Source organism: Amblyomma maculatum, chromosome 7, assembly GCF_055883805.1.
Source record: "Amblyomma maculatum isolate TAMU_Amacu chromosome 7, ASM5588380v1, whole genome shotgun sequence".
In the NCBI taxonomy this organism is placed as follows: domain Eukaryota; kingdom Metazoa; phylum Arthropoda; class Arachnida; order Ixodida; family Ixodidae; genus Amblyomma; species Amblyomma maculatum.
In genome coordinates this window covers 24,823,439-24,836,030 of record NC_139350.1, presented here as the reverse complement: position 1 = coordinate 24,836,030, position 12,592 = coordinate 24,823,439, and positions in this window count along the sequence as shown.

Sequence of the window (12,592 nt, the reverse complement as noted above, 5' to 3'; positions counted from 1 at the left end):
CCACTGTCTTATGCTGAGGTTGCCGCAAGAACACCCCCTCCTACGCCTTTTCCATCGTACGTACGATGGAAAAGTGAAAAGTGAAAAATGCCCGCTGAGGCGAACCGTACGGTTCGCGTCGTGCGCCACCTATTCTACGCCCTTGGCGCACATCTGACAATCGGCCGATTTGCTTTGCATGTGGTCTCCCTGGTCACGTTGCACGCCTGTGCCGCCGTCGCCCGGCACCTTACGCTTTCGATCAGAGCCCGGTCAACTACGCGTAGCCGCCGTCCCCTCTCCGTGCGCCTCCTCAGCCTTCGTCCCACTTTGACCACTTTTCGCATGACAACCGCTCAACCTCTCCGCGCCGTCGCTCTCCGTCGCTGATGCGCCGCCGTTCTACCTCGCCAATGCCGGAAAACCACTAGACGCAGTTCCGCAGGCAAGAACTGCGCTTTCGTCGAACAGTGAAAGACCTGCTTCGCCACCGAACAATTTAATCGAAGTTACCATTGAAAATGTTTGTACTCTTGCGCTTGTAGTTACTGGTGCTGCTGTGTCCGTTATTGACGTTAGACTGTGCCGCTTGTTACGAAAAGTTGTTCTACCGTATTCTGGGGTTTCTTTGCGCACCGCCACTGCTGAGCACATCAAACCGCTCGGTACCTGCACGGCTCGAGTCACCATTCAGGACGTTCTCTACGTCATCAGTTTTATCGTTCTTCGTGACTGCTCTCATGACATTATTTTAGGGTGGGACTTCTTGTGTCGCAATCGCGCCGTAATTTATTGCGCTCGTGCCGAAGTAGAGCTGTCTCCGCTGTGCACCGCACCGACCACCGTTAACGTTCATGGGGAAGCCAAATGCCACGTTGCGGATGCTACTGATATCCCGCCTTTATCTGCCGTTATTGTGCCTATAAACTGTGCCTCTCTTCATGACTGTACAGTGATCTTCACCCCGTCTTCCCTTTTCGTCTCACGACGCTGTCTTCCCCTACCCTTCGCCGTCCTTAGTGTACGAAGCGGCCGCACCGAACTAGCCATTACTAATGATTCCTGTTATCCACTCACGTTGCAATGTGGCGAGTGCGTTGGGCATGCCGACCCTGTTCGATCAGAAAATTTTGTTACCGTCCCGCCGCTTCTCTCCGCCTGTGCCGACACAATCTCCGACAGCATAAGTGCCCTTAGCCCACCTCGTTCCTCGTCTCCTTCATCACCTCTTGCTGCCTTTGACAAAGCCATCGACAGTGAACTCGCTCCAGATCAACGCGCCAAGCTCTTCGATTTGCTGAACCGATTCCGAACTTCCTTTGACAGCCAGCAGCCATCCTTGGGTTGGACATCAACTGTTGCCCACCACATCTATACTGGCACGCACGCCCCGTTACGCCAACGTCCTTATCGTGTATCAGCCTCAGAGCACCGCATTATTGATGAGCAAGTCGATGAGATGCTCCGTAGAGGTGTTATTCAGCCTTCCAGTAAAGAAAGACGGGTCTATTCGATTCTGTGTGGACTACCGCCGACTTAATGCGATCACACGAAAGGACGTCTATCCGCTGCCACGCATAGACGACGCGCTGGACACTTTGCATGGAGCGGAATTTTTCTCTTCAATCGATTTACGATCTGGCTACTGGCAAGTTCCAATGGCTGAAGACGACCGCCCCAAGACAGCTTTTGTCACTCCCGACGGGCTTTATGAGTTCAACGTCATGCCGTTTGGCCTGTGTAACGCGTCCGCCACCTTTGAACGCATGATGGACAATATTCTCCGCGGTTCGAAGTGGCACACATGTCTCTGCTGCTTGGATGACATCGTCGTATTTTCACCCGACTTCGCGACCCACCTAACTCGCCTTGAAACTGTCTTGCAATGTCTTAGCGACGCTGGTCTGCAGCTCAATTTGAAAAAGTGCCATTTCGCCTCTCGCCAACTTACTATTTTAGGGCATTCAGTGTCCAAGGATGGCATCCTTCCTGATCCATCTAAACTCCGCGCTGTCGCTGAGTTCCCGAAGCCAACATCTATCAAGCAACTGCGCAGCTTCATAGGCTTATGCTCCTATTTTAGGCGTTTCGTTCGGAACTTTGCGACCATCATTGCTCCTCTGACGCGACTTCTAAGCGCCCACAAAGATATTTCTGCCTGGTCGCCGGCTTGCGATACTGCTTTTGCGAAATTGCGCACGATACTTACCTCACCCCCCGTATTGCGCCATTTTGATCCGGCTGCTCCTACCGATGTGCACACTGATGCCAGCGACGCCGGCCTCGGCGCTGTTCTTGCCCAACGAAAACCCGGTGTTGATGAATACGTTGTGGCGTACGCAAGTCGAACGCTGACCAAGGCCGAGACCAACTACTCAGTGACAGAAAAGGAATGCTTGGCAATTGTTTGGGCGCCTCAAAAATTTCGGCCATACTTGTATGGGCGCACATTTGATGTTGTTACGGACCACCACATTTTATGTTGGTTGTCTTCACTAAAAGACCCCACCGGCCGTCTCGCCCGCTGGTCGCTTAGACTACAAAAGTATGATATCCGAGTCATCTATCGCACAGGGCGTTAGCATTCCGACGCAGACGCTTCATCTCGCTCGCCAGTGTCGCCTGACGCTCCGTTGTCCTCTGCCTCCAGCTCCGCCTTGTCTTCCTTGTCCATCGACGACATGCCATCAGAACAGCGCAAGGATCCGTGGCTTACATCACTAATCGATCTTCTTACGAACTCGTCACTTTCACCGGCTCCTCACGCCTATCGTCGTCAAGCGCAGCATTTCGCCCTTCGTGACCGTCTTCTCTACCGACGCAACTGTATGCCAGATGGCCGTAAGTGGCTGCTCGTCGTACCTCGCCACCTCCGAAGTGATATCTGCGCATCTTACCATAACGATCCGCAGTGTGGCCATGTGGGTGTATTTAAGACTTATGAACGGTTGCGACAGCGCTTTTACTGGTATGTATACCTTCGTCAGTAAGTATTTGCGTTCTTGCACCGATTGCCAACGCCGCAAGCCGCTGTTACGACCGTGCATCATCCGCACTTGCGCGCTCTATTGTTCGCCTGTGGGCATGGATAAGTGCTGTGGATATGTGGTGTTGGTACAATGGCTCTAAGTGAGCCTGTTTCCAGGAATCCTGTTTTGTAAGCCTGTTTTGCTTTGTGGACACCCTGCAAATGCCAAATTGACCTGTCAAGAGAACGTCTAGAAAAACACAAAGAAATGTCCCCCTGCGGGAAATAGCCGGAAGTGCTTTCGTTCAGTTGTTCACCCTTCCCGTCGAGAAGCGCTATGGTCAAGTAAGGAATTCCTATTGTCCAAAGGAGGCGACAGAGTGACACGTCCGCTGACGTACAGGACAAGAAAGGAGCAAGGTGATTACGGCCATTAGAGGATTTCCTGGGAATGCAGGAAAGATTTGCAATTGTTGGAAAGGGACAATGCTGGGAGCCGTATGCGGCGCGCACGTGCACTTGGGTTTCTGAGAAGTAAATCCACTTGCCGGAACCAGCCTATCGATTCTTGGCTGAAGAATAGAAATGTACCTCCTCGCCGTTCCCAAGCTTTTCCCGCCAACAAGTGACCAGGCCCAACGAAACAATGCCGGGCCAGTCAGTGCTTCAGACCATCAGTGCAGTGATGTGTTCGATTGGATGCCGATATCTGAGGGGCGTGCCCTGGATTTGGTTGGTCAGCATCTTCAGAGAGGGGCTGGACAGGGGTTTTAAGGACGCTGCAGAGCACGAAATGTCGCTCTGAGCCCTGGGTAAACGGCTCATCCAGATGCTTCTCGCTATGAACTTTTAACGCTTGCCATTTTGCTGTTATACCCTTCTTCTTCATGTAAATATTCATGTAAAGAAGATTTCTCAAAGTGCCATTAAACCTGCTTGTACATATTTTACCAACTTCGAAGAATCAATCCTTCATCAACCCCGAGTCTCTGCACGCTACCAAGTGAAGGCCGGGTCGACGTAGCCCCAGCGTCACGACAACCAGCGTTGGGATCTGAATCTACAAGCCACAACATCTGGTGATTGGAGGTGGATCTGAAGCTACAAGCCACAACATCTTGTGATCGGAGGTGGCATCTCAAGCAACAAGCAGGAGCAACAATCGGCCAACAAGAGGGCAGCTCGGAACATCGATCGCATGTGTGGGTGAGTGCTTGGCTTTTCTTCTGATGTGGACCAGGTTCTAGAACAGGGTTAGATTTTAGAACTGGTAAAAAGTGTTGAAACGCCTTTAGGTTTGGTAGTTTGCACTGTTGTTTTGGAAGTAGCCGACACTCGGAGCGATCATGGACCTACAAAAGCTGCAGAAACCGGACCTGTTGCTATTGTGTGAGGAATTGGGAATTGATACAAGTGGTTTGGCACGAAAACCCTTGATTATAAAGGCAATCACTGATCTGGGAACCGATGATGAGGAGCTCAGTGAAGCATGGAACCTCATCGGTCAAAAAAAGGAACAGCTCAGACAGCAGAAAGAGCGGGAAAAAGAGGAAAAGGAGCGCGAACGTGAGAGGGAAAAAGAGGAAAAGAAGCGTGAAATTGAAAGAGAAGCAAAAAAGCTGGAGCTAGAAATTGAGCTCCGGAAATTAGAACTAGAGTTGAGCAAGAGGTCGGGCGATTGTCCCCAGCTAGCGGTACCTCGTCTCAACAAGGAGGCAGATTTCAAGATGTCAAAGTACATGCAGCCATATGTGATATCAGGGGATATCGGTCTGTATCTGGCTAACTTTGAGCGAACCTGCGAAAAACTGTCCTTCCAGCGAGACACTTGGTCTCAGAGATTATTGACGGTTCTGCCCTGCGAGGCAGCGGAGGTTGTCGCGCGGCTAAGCAAGGAGGACGCGGACAACTACGAGAAGGTCAAAGCTTGCCTTCTGAGAAAGTATAGGCTTAGCGCCGAGGCGTTCAGACAACGTTTTCGGAACGCTACTAAGTCCAGGGACGAGAGTTACCCTGAATTCCTGTACAATTTAAGAGTTAATTTGGGCGAGTGGCTAAAGAGCACTGATTCCTACAGTGATAGGGACGCTGTAGTCGAGAGAATTCTTCTGGAGCAGTTTTATAACTGCCTCCCAGAAAAAGAAAGAAATTGGTTACAGGACCGAGGCGAAATTAAGTCGGCAACTGAAGCTGCCGAACTTATTGAGGAGTATGCTTCGCGCCGACAATTCAGCAACCCAGCAGTGGATAGGCCCCGCAATCCCAAGTTGAGTGTAAATAACCGTCAGAAAAGGCACTTTGCTAGATTTGCAAACGAAGAAAGGAAGGCTTCTTCAGGCAAACGCCCTAGAAAGGACGGCAGTGAGAAAAGTGGGGAAGTGACCAACGCGCAGAACACAAAGAACAAGCTTGGGGCTAGGAAGCCGCTCACATGCTTCAGGTGTAATGAGCAGGGTCACATTGCCGTCAACTGCCGGAAAGAAAAGATTGCTTTCTCGTATGTCAGTGACTGCGATGAAAATATGCAGCTTTTGGAACCCTACCTGCATGACCTAGTAGTCAACGGGAAGCCTTGCAAGGTACTGCGCGATTCGGCCGCAACGATGGATGTTGTCCATCCGGCGTATGTGTCGCCTTCCGACTATACAGGACAGTGTGCATGGATCCGCCAGGTAGTGGAGGAACAGAGTGTGTGCTTGCCAATCGCGAACGTGGTCATCGAGGGCCCTTTCGGCGAGTTAGCAACCGAGGCTGCCGTTTCAGGAAAGCTTCCTAAGTGCTATCCGTATTTGTTTTCCAACAAATCGGACATGCTACTGCGAAAGAGGGGCATCCTTTTCGGAGACAGAGTTGTGCAAGCCTTAACACGTTCAAAGGCGCGAGAACTAGCTACACTGCTCATACCAGAAAAATCCACAGCGGAGGAAACGGCAGTTAAAACAGTGGTAGATGCGGAAGATAGCAGGTCAGAAAACTTTGAGAGCGAGGCATCTCAGGTAAGTCAACTTGAAAGTGAGCTTGATGAGACGCGGAATGAGGACGTTCTTGAGAGTAACCTCTTGCCGCCAGTGTCTAGTAATCTCACGAGACTTCTAAGTGGAACCCGAGAGGACTTGGCTATGGTGCAAGCCAATGCTCCCAAGATACAGGAGCTTCTCAAAAAGACGGAGCAGAGAGGAGAACTAAAGAAATCCCAGCTGTCCGATCTGGGCGAAATAATAACAGAGTTTGAGGCCTACTTCGTGGACAGGCCAGGCAGGACTGATTTGACTGAGCACGATATTGAGGACGTGCCAGTGTGATCAAGGTGCTACCGATTTTCTCCAAGGCAAAGAGAAATTCTGGATAGGGAAGTAACTCGCATGCTGGAATTGGGAGTAATAAAACCCTCGGAAAGCGATTATGCTTCGCCTATGATCTTAGTAGAAGCTCCAGGTAAAGACCCTAGGCCTGTGGTAGACTACCGAAAGCTAAATTCTCTCACCAGGGATCAAGTGTATCCTATTCCGAATATTGAGGAGAGAGTAGAACAGATCAGTAGAGCGGCATATGTGACTACGCTGGACCTTACTCGAGGATACTGGCAAGTACCGCTCACTGCACGCGCCAGCAGATACGCGGCTTTCGTCACTCCGACGGGCAGCTACCAGCCAACAATGATGAGTTTCGGGCTCAAAAATGTTCCATTTTGTTTTTCCCGACTCATGGATAGGGTTTTAAAGGGGTGTGAAACATTCGCGGTGCCTTATTTAGACGACATTGCGGTTTTTTTCGACTCATGGGCGGACCATATGGTACATCTAAGAGCTGTACTGAGCCTTTTGCGTCAAGCTGGACTAACCGTAAAGGCCGAGAAATGTTGCCTGACAAGGGCGACCGTGGACTACTTGGGTCACAATGTAGGTCAAGGTTTCAGGAAACCCAGCGAGATTAAGATTTCTGCGGTAGCAGACTACCCGCGGCCGAGCACGAAGACGGAAATTCGAGCATTCCTGGGTCTGACTGGGTACTACAATCACTACATCCCTAACTATTCAGCTTTGGCTAGCCCTCTGACCGACGCTCTCCGCAAGACAGAACCGACAAATGTAGTCTGGGACGAACAAAAGGAAGCCTCCTTCGTAAACCTGAAGGCTGTGCTGATTAGCCGTCCGGTATTGCGAGCTCCAGACTATGGCCGAGAATTCACGGTCCAGTGTGATGCCAGTGATCGAGGGCTAGGTGCTGTTCTCTGCCAGAGAGATGACGACGGTAATGAGCACCCTGTGCTCTACCTGAGCAGAAAACTGAGTTCTAGAGAGAGGGCTTATTGCGCGTCAGAGAAAGAGTGCGCTTGCATTGTATGGGCCATTCAAAAATTGCAGTGCTATCTTGGAGGGGCCAAATTCACCGTAGAGACGGACCATTGTCCCCTGGCTTGGCTGCAAACTGCGACATCGAAGAACAGTCGCCTTCTTAGGTGGAGCTTGATTTTACAGCAGTACAATTTTGAAATAAGATACAAATAGGGGAAATTAAATGGGAATGCGGACGCGCTTAGCCGCTGTTTCTAAGCGGTCCGAGGTGTTCCTCACCATGTATCCAAATTGATAATCAGGTTCTTTTTTTTTCGTGCGCTTGAATATATGTGACTATGTAAAGCAGCACGTTTGGTTTTCGAGGCATACGTAGGTCCTGAACGTCTTGAGTGTGGGCTTTTCTCGAACAACGATGGCAGTTTTCTTTTAACCTGGTCTCTTCAGACGGGAGCCGAGTGCTTGCTTGGACATGTGGTTGAGTTTCAGACAGCTCAAGCAATTTGGCCTACGACTATCAAGACAACACGACAAGCGGCATCGAGCTTCAAGCATTCATGTGCAGGCCATTAAATCGTCTCTTCATGCAGCAGCTGCGACTGCTGCCCTCCGAGACTCTTCTGGCGGGGGAGGAGGCTGTTACGACCGTGCATCATCCGCACTTGCGCGCTCTATTGTTCGCCTGTGGGCATGGATAAGTGCTGTGGATATGTGGTGTTGGTACAATGGCTCTAAGTGAGCCTGTTTCCAGGAATCCTGTTTTGTAAGCCTGTTTTGCTTTGTGGACACCCTGCAAATGCCAAATTGACCCTGTCAAGAGAACGTCTAGAAAAACACAAAGAAATGTCCCCCTGCGGGAAATAGCCGGAAGTGCTTTCGTTCAATTGTTCACCCTTCCCGTCGAGAAGCGCTATGGTCAAGTAAGGAATTCCTATTGTCCAAAGGAGGCGACAGAGTGACACGTCCGCTGACGTACAGGACAAGAAAGGAGCAAGGTGATTACGGCCATTAGAGGATTTCCTGGGAATGCAGGAAAGATTTGCAATTGTTGGAAAGGGACAATGCTGGGAGCCGTATGCGGCGCGCACGTGCACTTGGGTTTCTGAGAAGTAAATCCACTTGCCGGAACCAGCCGATCGTTTCTTGGCTGAAGAATAGAAATGTACCTCCTCTCCTCGCCGTTCCCAAGCTTTTCCCGCCAACAAGTGACCAGGCCCAACGAAACAATGCCGGGCCAGTCAGTGCTTCAGACCATCAGTGCAGTGATGTGTTCGATTGGATGCCGATATCTGAGGGGCGTGCCCTGGATTTGGTTGGTCAGCATCTTCAGAGAGGGGCTGGACATAGGGGGTTTTAAGGACGCTGCAGAGCACGAAATGTCGCTCTGAGCCCTGGGTAAACGGCTCATCCAGATGCTTCTCGCTATGAACTTTTAACGCTTGCCATTTTGCTGTTATACCCTTCTTCTTCATGTAAATAAGATTTCTCAAAGTGCCATTAAACCTGCTTGTACATATTTTACCAACTTCGAAGAATCAATCCTTCATCAACCCCGAGTCTCTGCACGCTACCAAGTGAAGGCCGGGTCGACGTAGCCCCAGCGTCACGACACCGCCTCCTCTCCATCAGCCGGCTCCACTACAGCACCTTCCGTGCACATACCGACCATTCGATCGTGTTGGCATCGATTTGTATGGACCTCTGCCGTACACACCTGCAGGAAATCGTTCGATAATCGTGGCCGTCGATCAACTCACTCGCTATGCGGAGACAGCAGCACTTCAGGATGCCACCGGACCCACTATCGCGTCCTTTATTCTTCATGATTTCATTCTGCGGCATGGGGCCTCCCGTGAACTTCTAAGTGACCGAGGCAAATCTTTCCTATTCGAGGTTGTCGAAGCGCTCCTACGCGAATGTCGAACCATCCACCGGACAGCCAGCGCGTACCACCCTCAAACCAACGGACTGACAGAGCGCTTCAATCGCACACTAGGTGACATGATGTCCAAGTACATCGCCTCCGATCACTCCGATTGGGACAAGATTCTCCCATTTATAACCTACGCCTACAACACCGCCGTTCAAGCAACTACCGGATTCTCGCCATTTTTTCTGCTGTACGGGCGTGAACCTTCGTCTTCACTCGACACCATCCTTCCCTACCGTCCTGATATCTCAGAGTATACATCGCTTTCAGCAGCTGCCAGGCACGCTGAAGAATGTCGCAAACTGGCTCGCTCACTCACTTCGGACGAGCAAGCCCAGAAACAAGCGCACGGCGACAGCAGCCACTCTGTCCACCAATTTTCTCCCGGTGCTCACGTGTGGCTCTGGGTCCCATCGACACCACCCGGTCTGACCAGCAAGTTTATTTCCAAGTACCACGGACATTATCTAGTGCTCCACCAGACTTCTCCCGTCAATTACCTAGTTGAACCGCTAGCCGCTTCCACCGACCTTCGCCGCTGTGGGCGTGAGATTGTTCACGTCGACCGTTTGAAACCTTATTACGATCCCGCATTCCTTTCGTCTCCTTGAGTCGCCAGGATGGCTCCTCTTTTCTGCGGGGGCCAGATTTTAAAGAAGAAGTTCCGATTAGGTGGGCAGTTCGCCGAGAAAGAGGAAGAGGAAGTGATTCTGCGGACCAGCTGACTGCAAGCTAGGCCACCCCCGCTCCGGTCCTGCTCGCTACCAGTGCCCGCTACCAGTGCCTGGATCCCCACTATCCGATCGCCGATGTCGATCGCCACCCTATGAAACGCAATGACGGGAACTCGGACCAAAGGCGCTCGTGTGGTGTGACCCTTCGGAGATGTGCGTTAGCATAGATCGCAAAAGGCAACAAACTGCGTAGCATAAGACTGCACTGCGGGCCAAAAGTATTGTCTGCAGTTTCAGTAGAGTATTCTTCGTGCCTTAATGGCCTCCCATCAACCCATCATGTGCCAGCTTGAGAATGGCTAATCTATACTTTTGGGGCACAAATTGAGTGTATTCCACGCCAGACTTGGTGACTTATTTCCTCTGAAGGAAGCCGTTAGCATTGAAAAACTGGTGACTAACATTTCCCTTGTTCTCTTGCGGCGCGTCCATGCGATCGAAGCACGAGCGTAGGGTTGCGTCATTCCCTTGCTCTTGAACCAACTCTTCGCGGCATACGCTAGGGAGGCCTTGCAGGACTTTAAGCTTTTTCAGCAATTTATCCTTGCATGCCTGCGCTCTAGTTACTACCGGGCAAGCTTCAGTGGCATCCAAGGGATGCGGTGCTCTTGGTATCAGGTGTTAAATGGCCAATTTTTACTTCAGTGAACTTCGTAGTCTCGCCTTTTGTCTTATGCCAGTTTGGATCGGGGTCGTCTGCTGGCCTAGCACCTTCCATATTTCCCAGCACCAAATCATACAGGGGATTCTCCATGCACTTAGCGCGAAGTCTTTCCCTTAAAGTACGGGGTGTCATCGGCCCAAGCTTCTGGGAGCATTAGGACCGAGTGGTCAAGTGAGTAAACTGGAGACTTCGTATTGGTGATATATCTTCCCTCCGTACCAAGTCCTTCCTTACCACCCCCATATTGCAGCCTGTGTCTCTCAGAACTCGGACTGTCCGGCGCTCTATCATGCAAGGCACGACAGGTAAGCATTCCCTGGCTCCGCATTCCTTACTGGTAAAACCGGCGTTGATGACGGGGATCTTCCCTCCGTCTTTAAGTTCTAGGTATCCGTTCTCAATGCATATTGCAGCGTACTCCCGATTTTCCTCTCTCTGTTTTGAGGCTCCATTTGCCCAGCATCTCCAGCTTGGAAGACCTGGCTTGCGCATTTGCGGCATTTTTTGGGCGGTCCCGATCCGACGGAGGAGGCGGCTCGGTAATTTTTAGGGCGGTGTCCCGTGCGTACACAAATAAAACATTTCTTTTCATCGTGGCTCTTCGTGTCCGATGACCTGCAGCAAAATTTCCTTTCTCTCAGGATTCTTAGAGATTACGTTGTCTGCCTTATTCTTCGGGGCACTTCGCTTTCCGAAGTTCGACCAGCCATGAGCCTCCACATACTTTTCTGCCCTTGCTACTGTTTCCGCAGAGGATGTGTCCTTCTTTTCCGTCAAAGACATTTGTAGCGGAGTGGCGCAGTTAGACAGGAACTGTACCCTTATAATCAGGTTAAAGAGACCTTCATACCCTTTCTTTGTGTCCGACAGCTCTATCTATCTGTCAAAGAAGTTCTGTAGGCGCGTCACGAACTGTGAACACGTTTCCTCATTCCGAGGACTAGCAGACCTGAATTTTTCTCTGAACCCTTTCTCTGTCATACGGAAGCAATCATGAGTGCCTGCCGGAGCTTGCTGTAGTCAAAGCACTCGGACGCAGACGTGCGAATAAAAACGCTGAGCACTTCGCCGCTTAAACACAGACTATGGCTGTAGCCCACTGGTCGCGAGGCCAACTCAGACTCTGAGCGACGCGCTTGAAACGTATGAGGTAAGCGTTAAGGTCGTCCCTGCCCTCATTAAAAACCGGCATCAGCTTGTGCGGGCATATGCGTTCGGGCCGAGCAACTTGACCCTCCCCTACGGCCTTGTCTCTCCGGTGCTATGAAGCCCGGTTCACACTGCGGAAACATTAAGTCGACTCTGTCTGGCGACAGCGTGTTCGCGTAATGTCAGCTATCCTGTCACACTGATTCAACACGAACTGTCCAGAAGTACGTCTTTGTCGCCCGGCTACACAGAATGGAAAGATCTGCAGAAATATTTGGCGAGCTCCTTGTTACACCGAAAAGATAACTTCGGCGAAGCTCCCCTCTTGCCTCTCTAGCGTAGCCGCTCCGGCGTCCGGCGCACAAAAGAGGTAGGGAGCAACGGCAACGCCACCACATCTACTGCCATTTACGGGTACGCGAGTAAATAGTTAGCCAAACCCAACTCCAAGCCGTCCCTATGCCTTCCCTAGTTGAATCGAACCTAGTGCTGTTTGGTCTCTGGCTTTCTGGATGTCCCCAACCCCTGTACCCAACCAAGGTTTGTTGTATGCGTGGTGCACGTGTACCTTCTCTGCGCGCGAACTTCAGTTTGTTGCAGCCCACAGCGTCCATCATCCGCCATGGCGTTGCGAGGCGTACTGGTTGGCGATAGCCAGCTGAAGCGTTTGTGCAGGGCTCGTCTGCGGTTAATTCCATCTGTAGAGACCTGCACATTCAGCTTCGGAGGCTACGGCGCCTTGCGTCTCACAAACGCCGCGTGCGGCGCCTTGATCTGCGGTGCGCAGACTTTGCGATTGTATACATCGGCGGCAACGACCTGTGCAACCCGGATTTCAGACAGCAAGATATTTGCGAGAACATTAAGGTACAT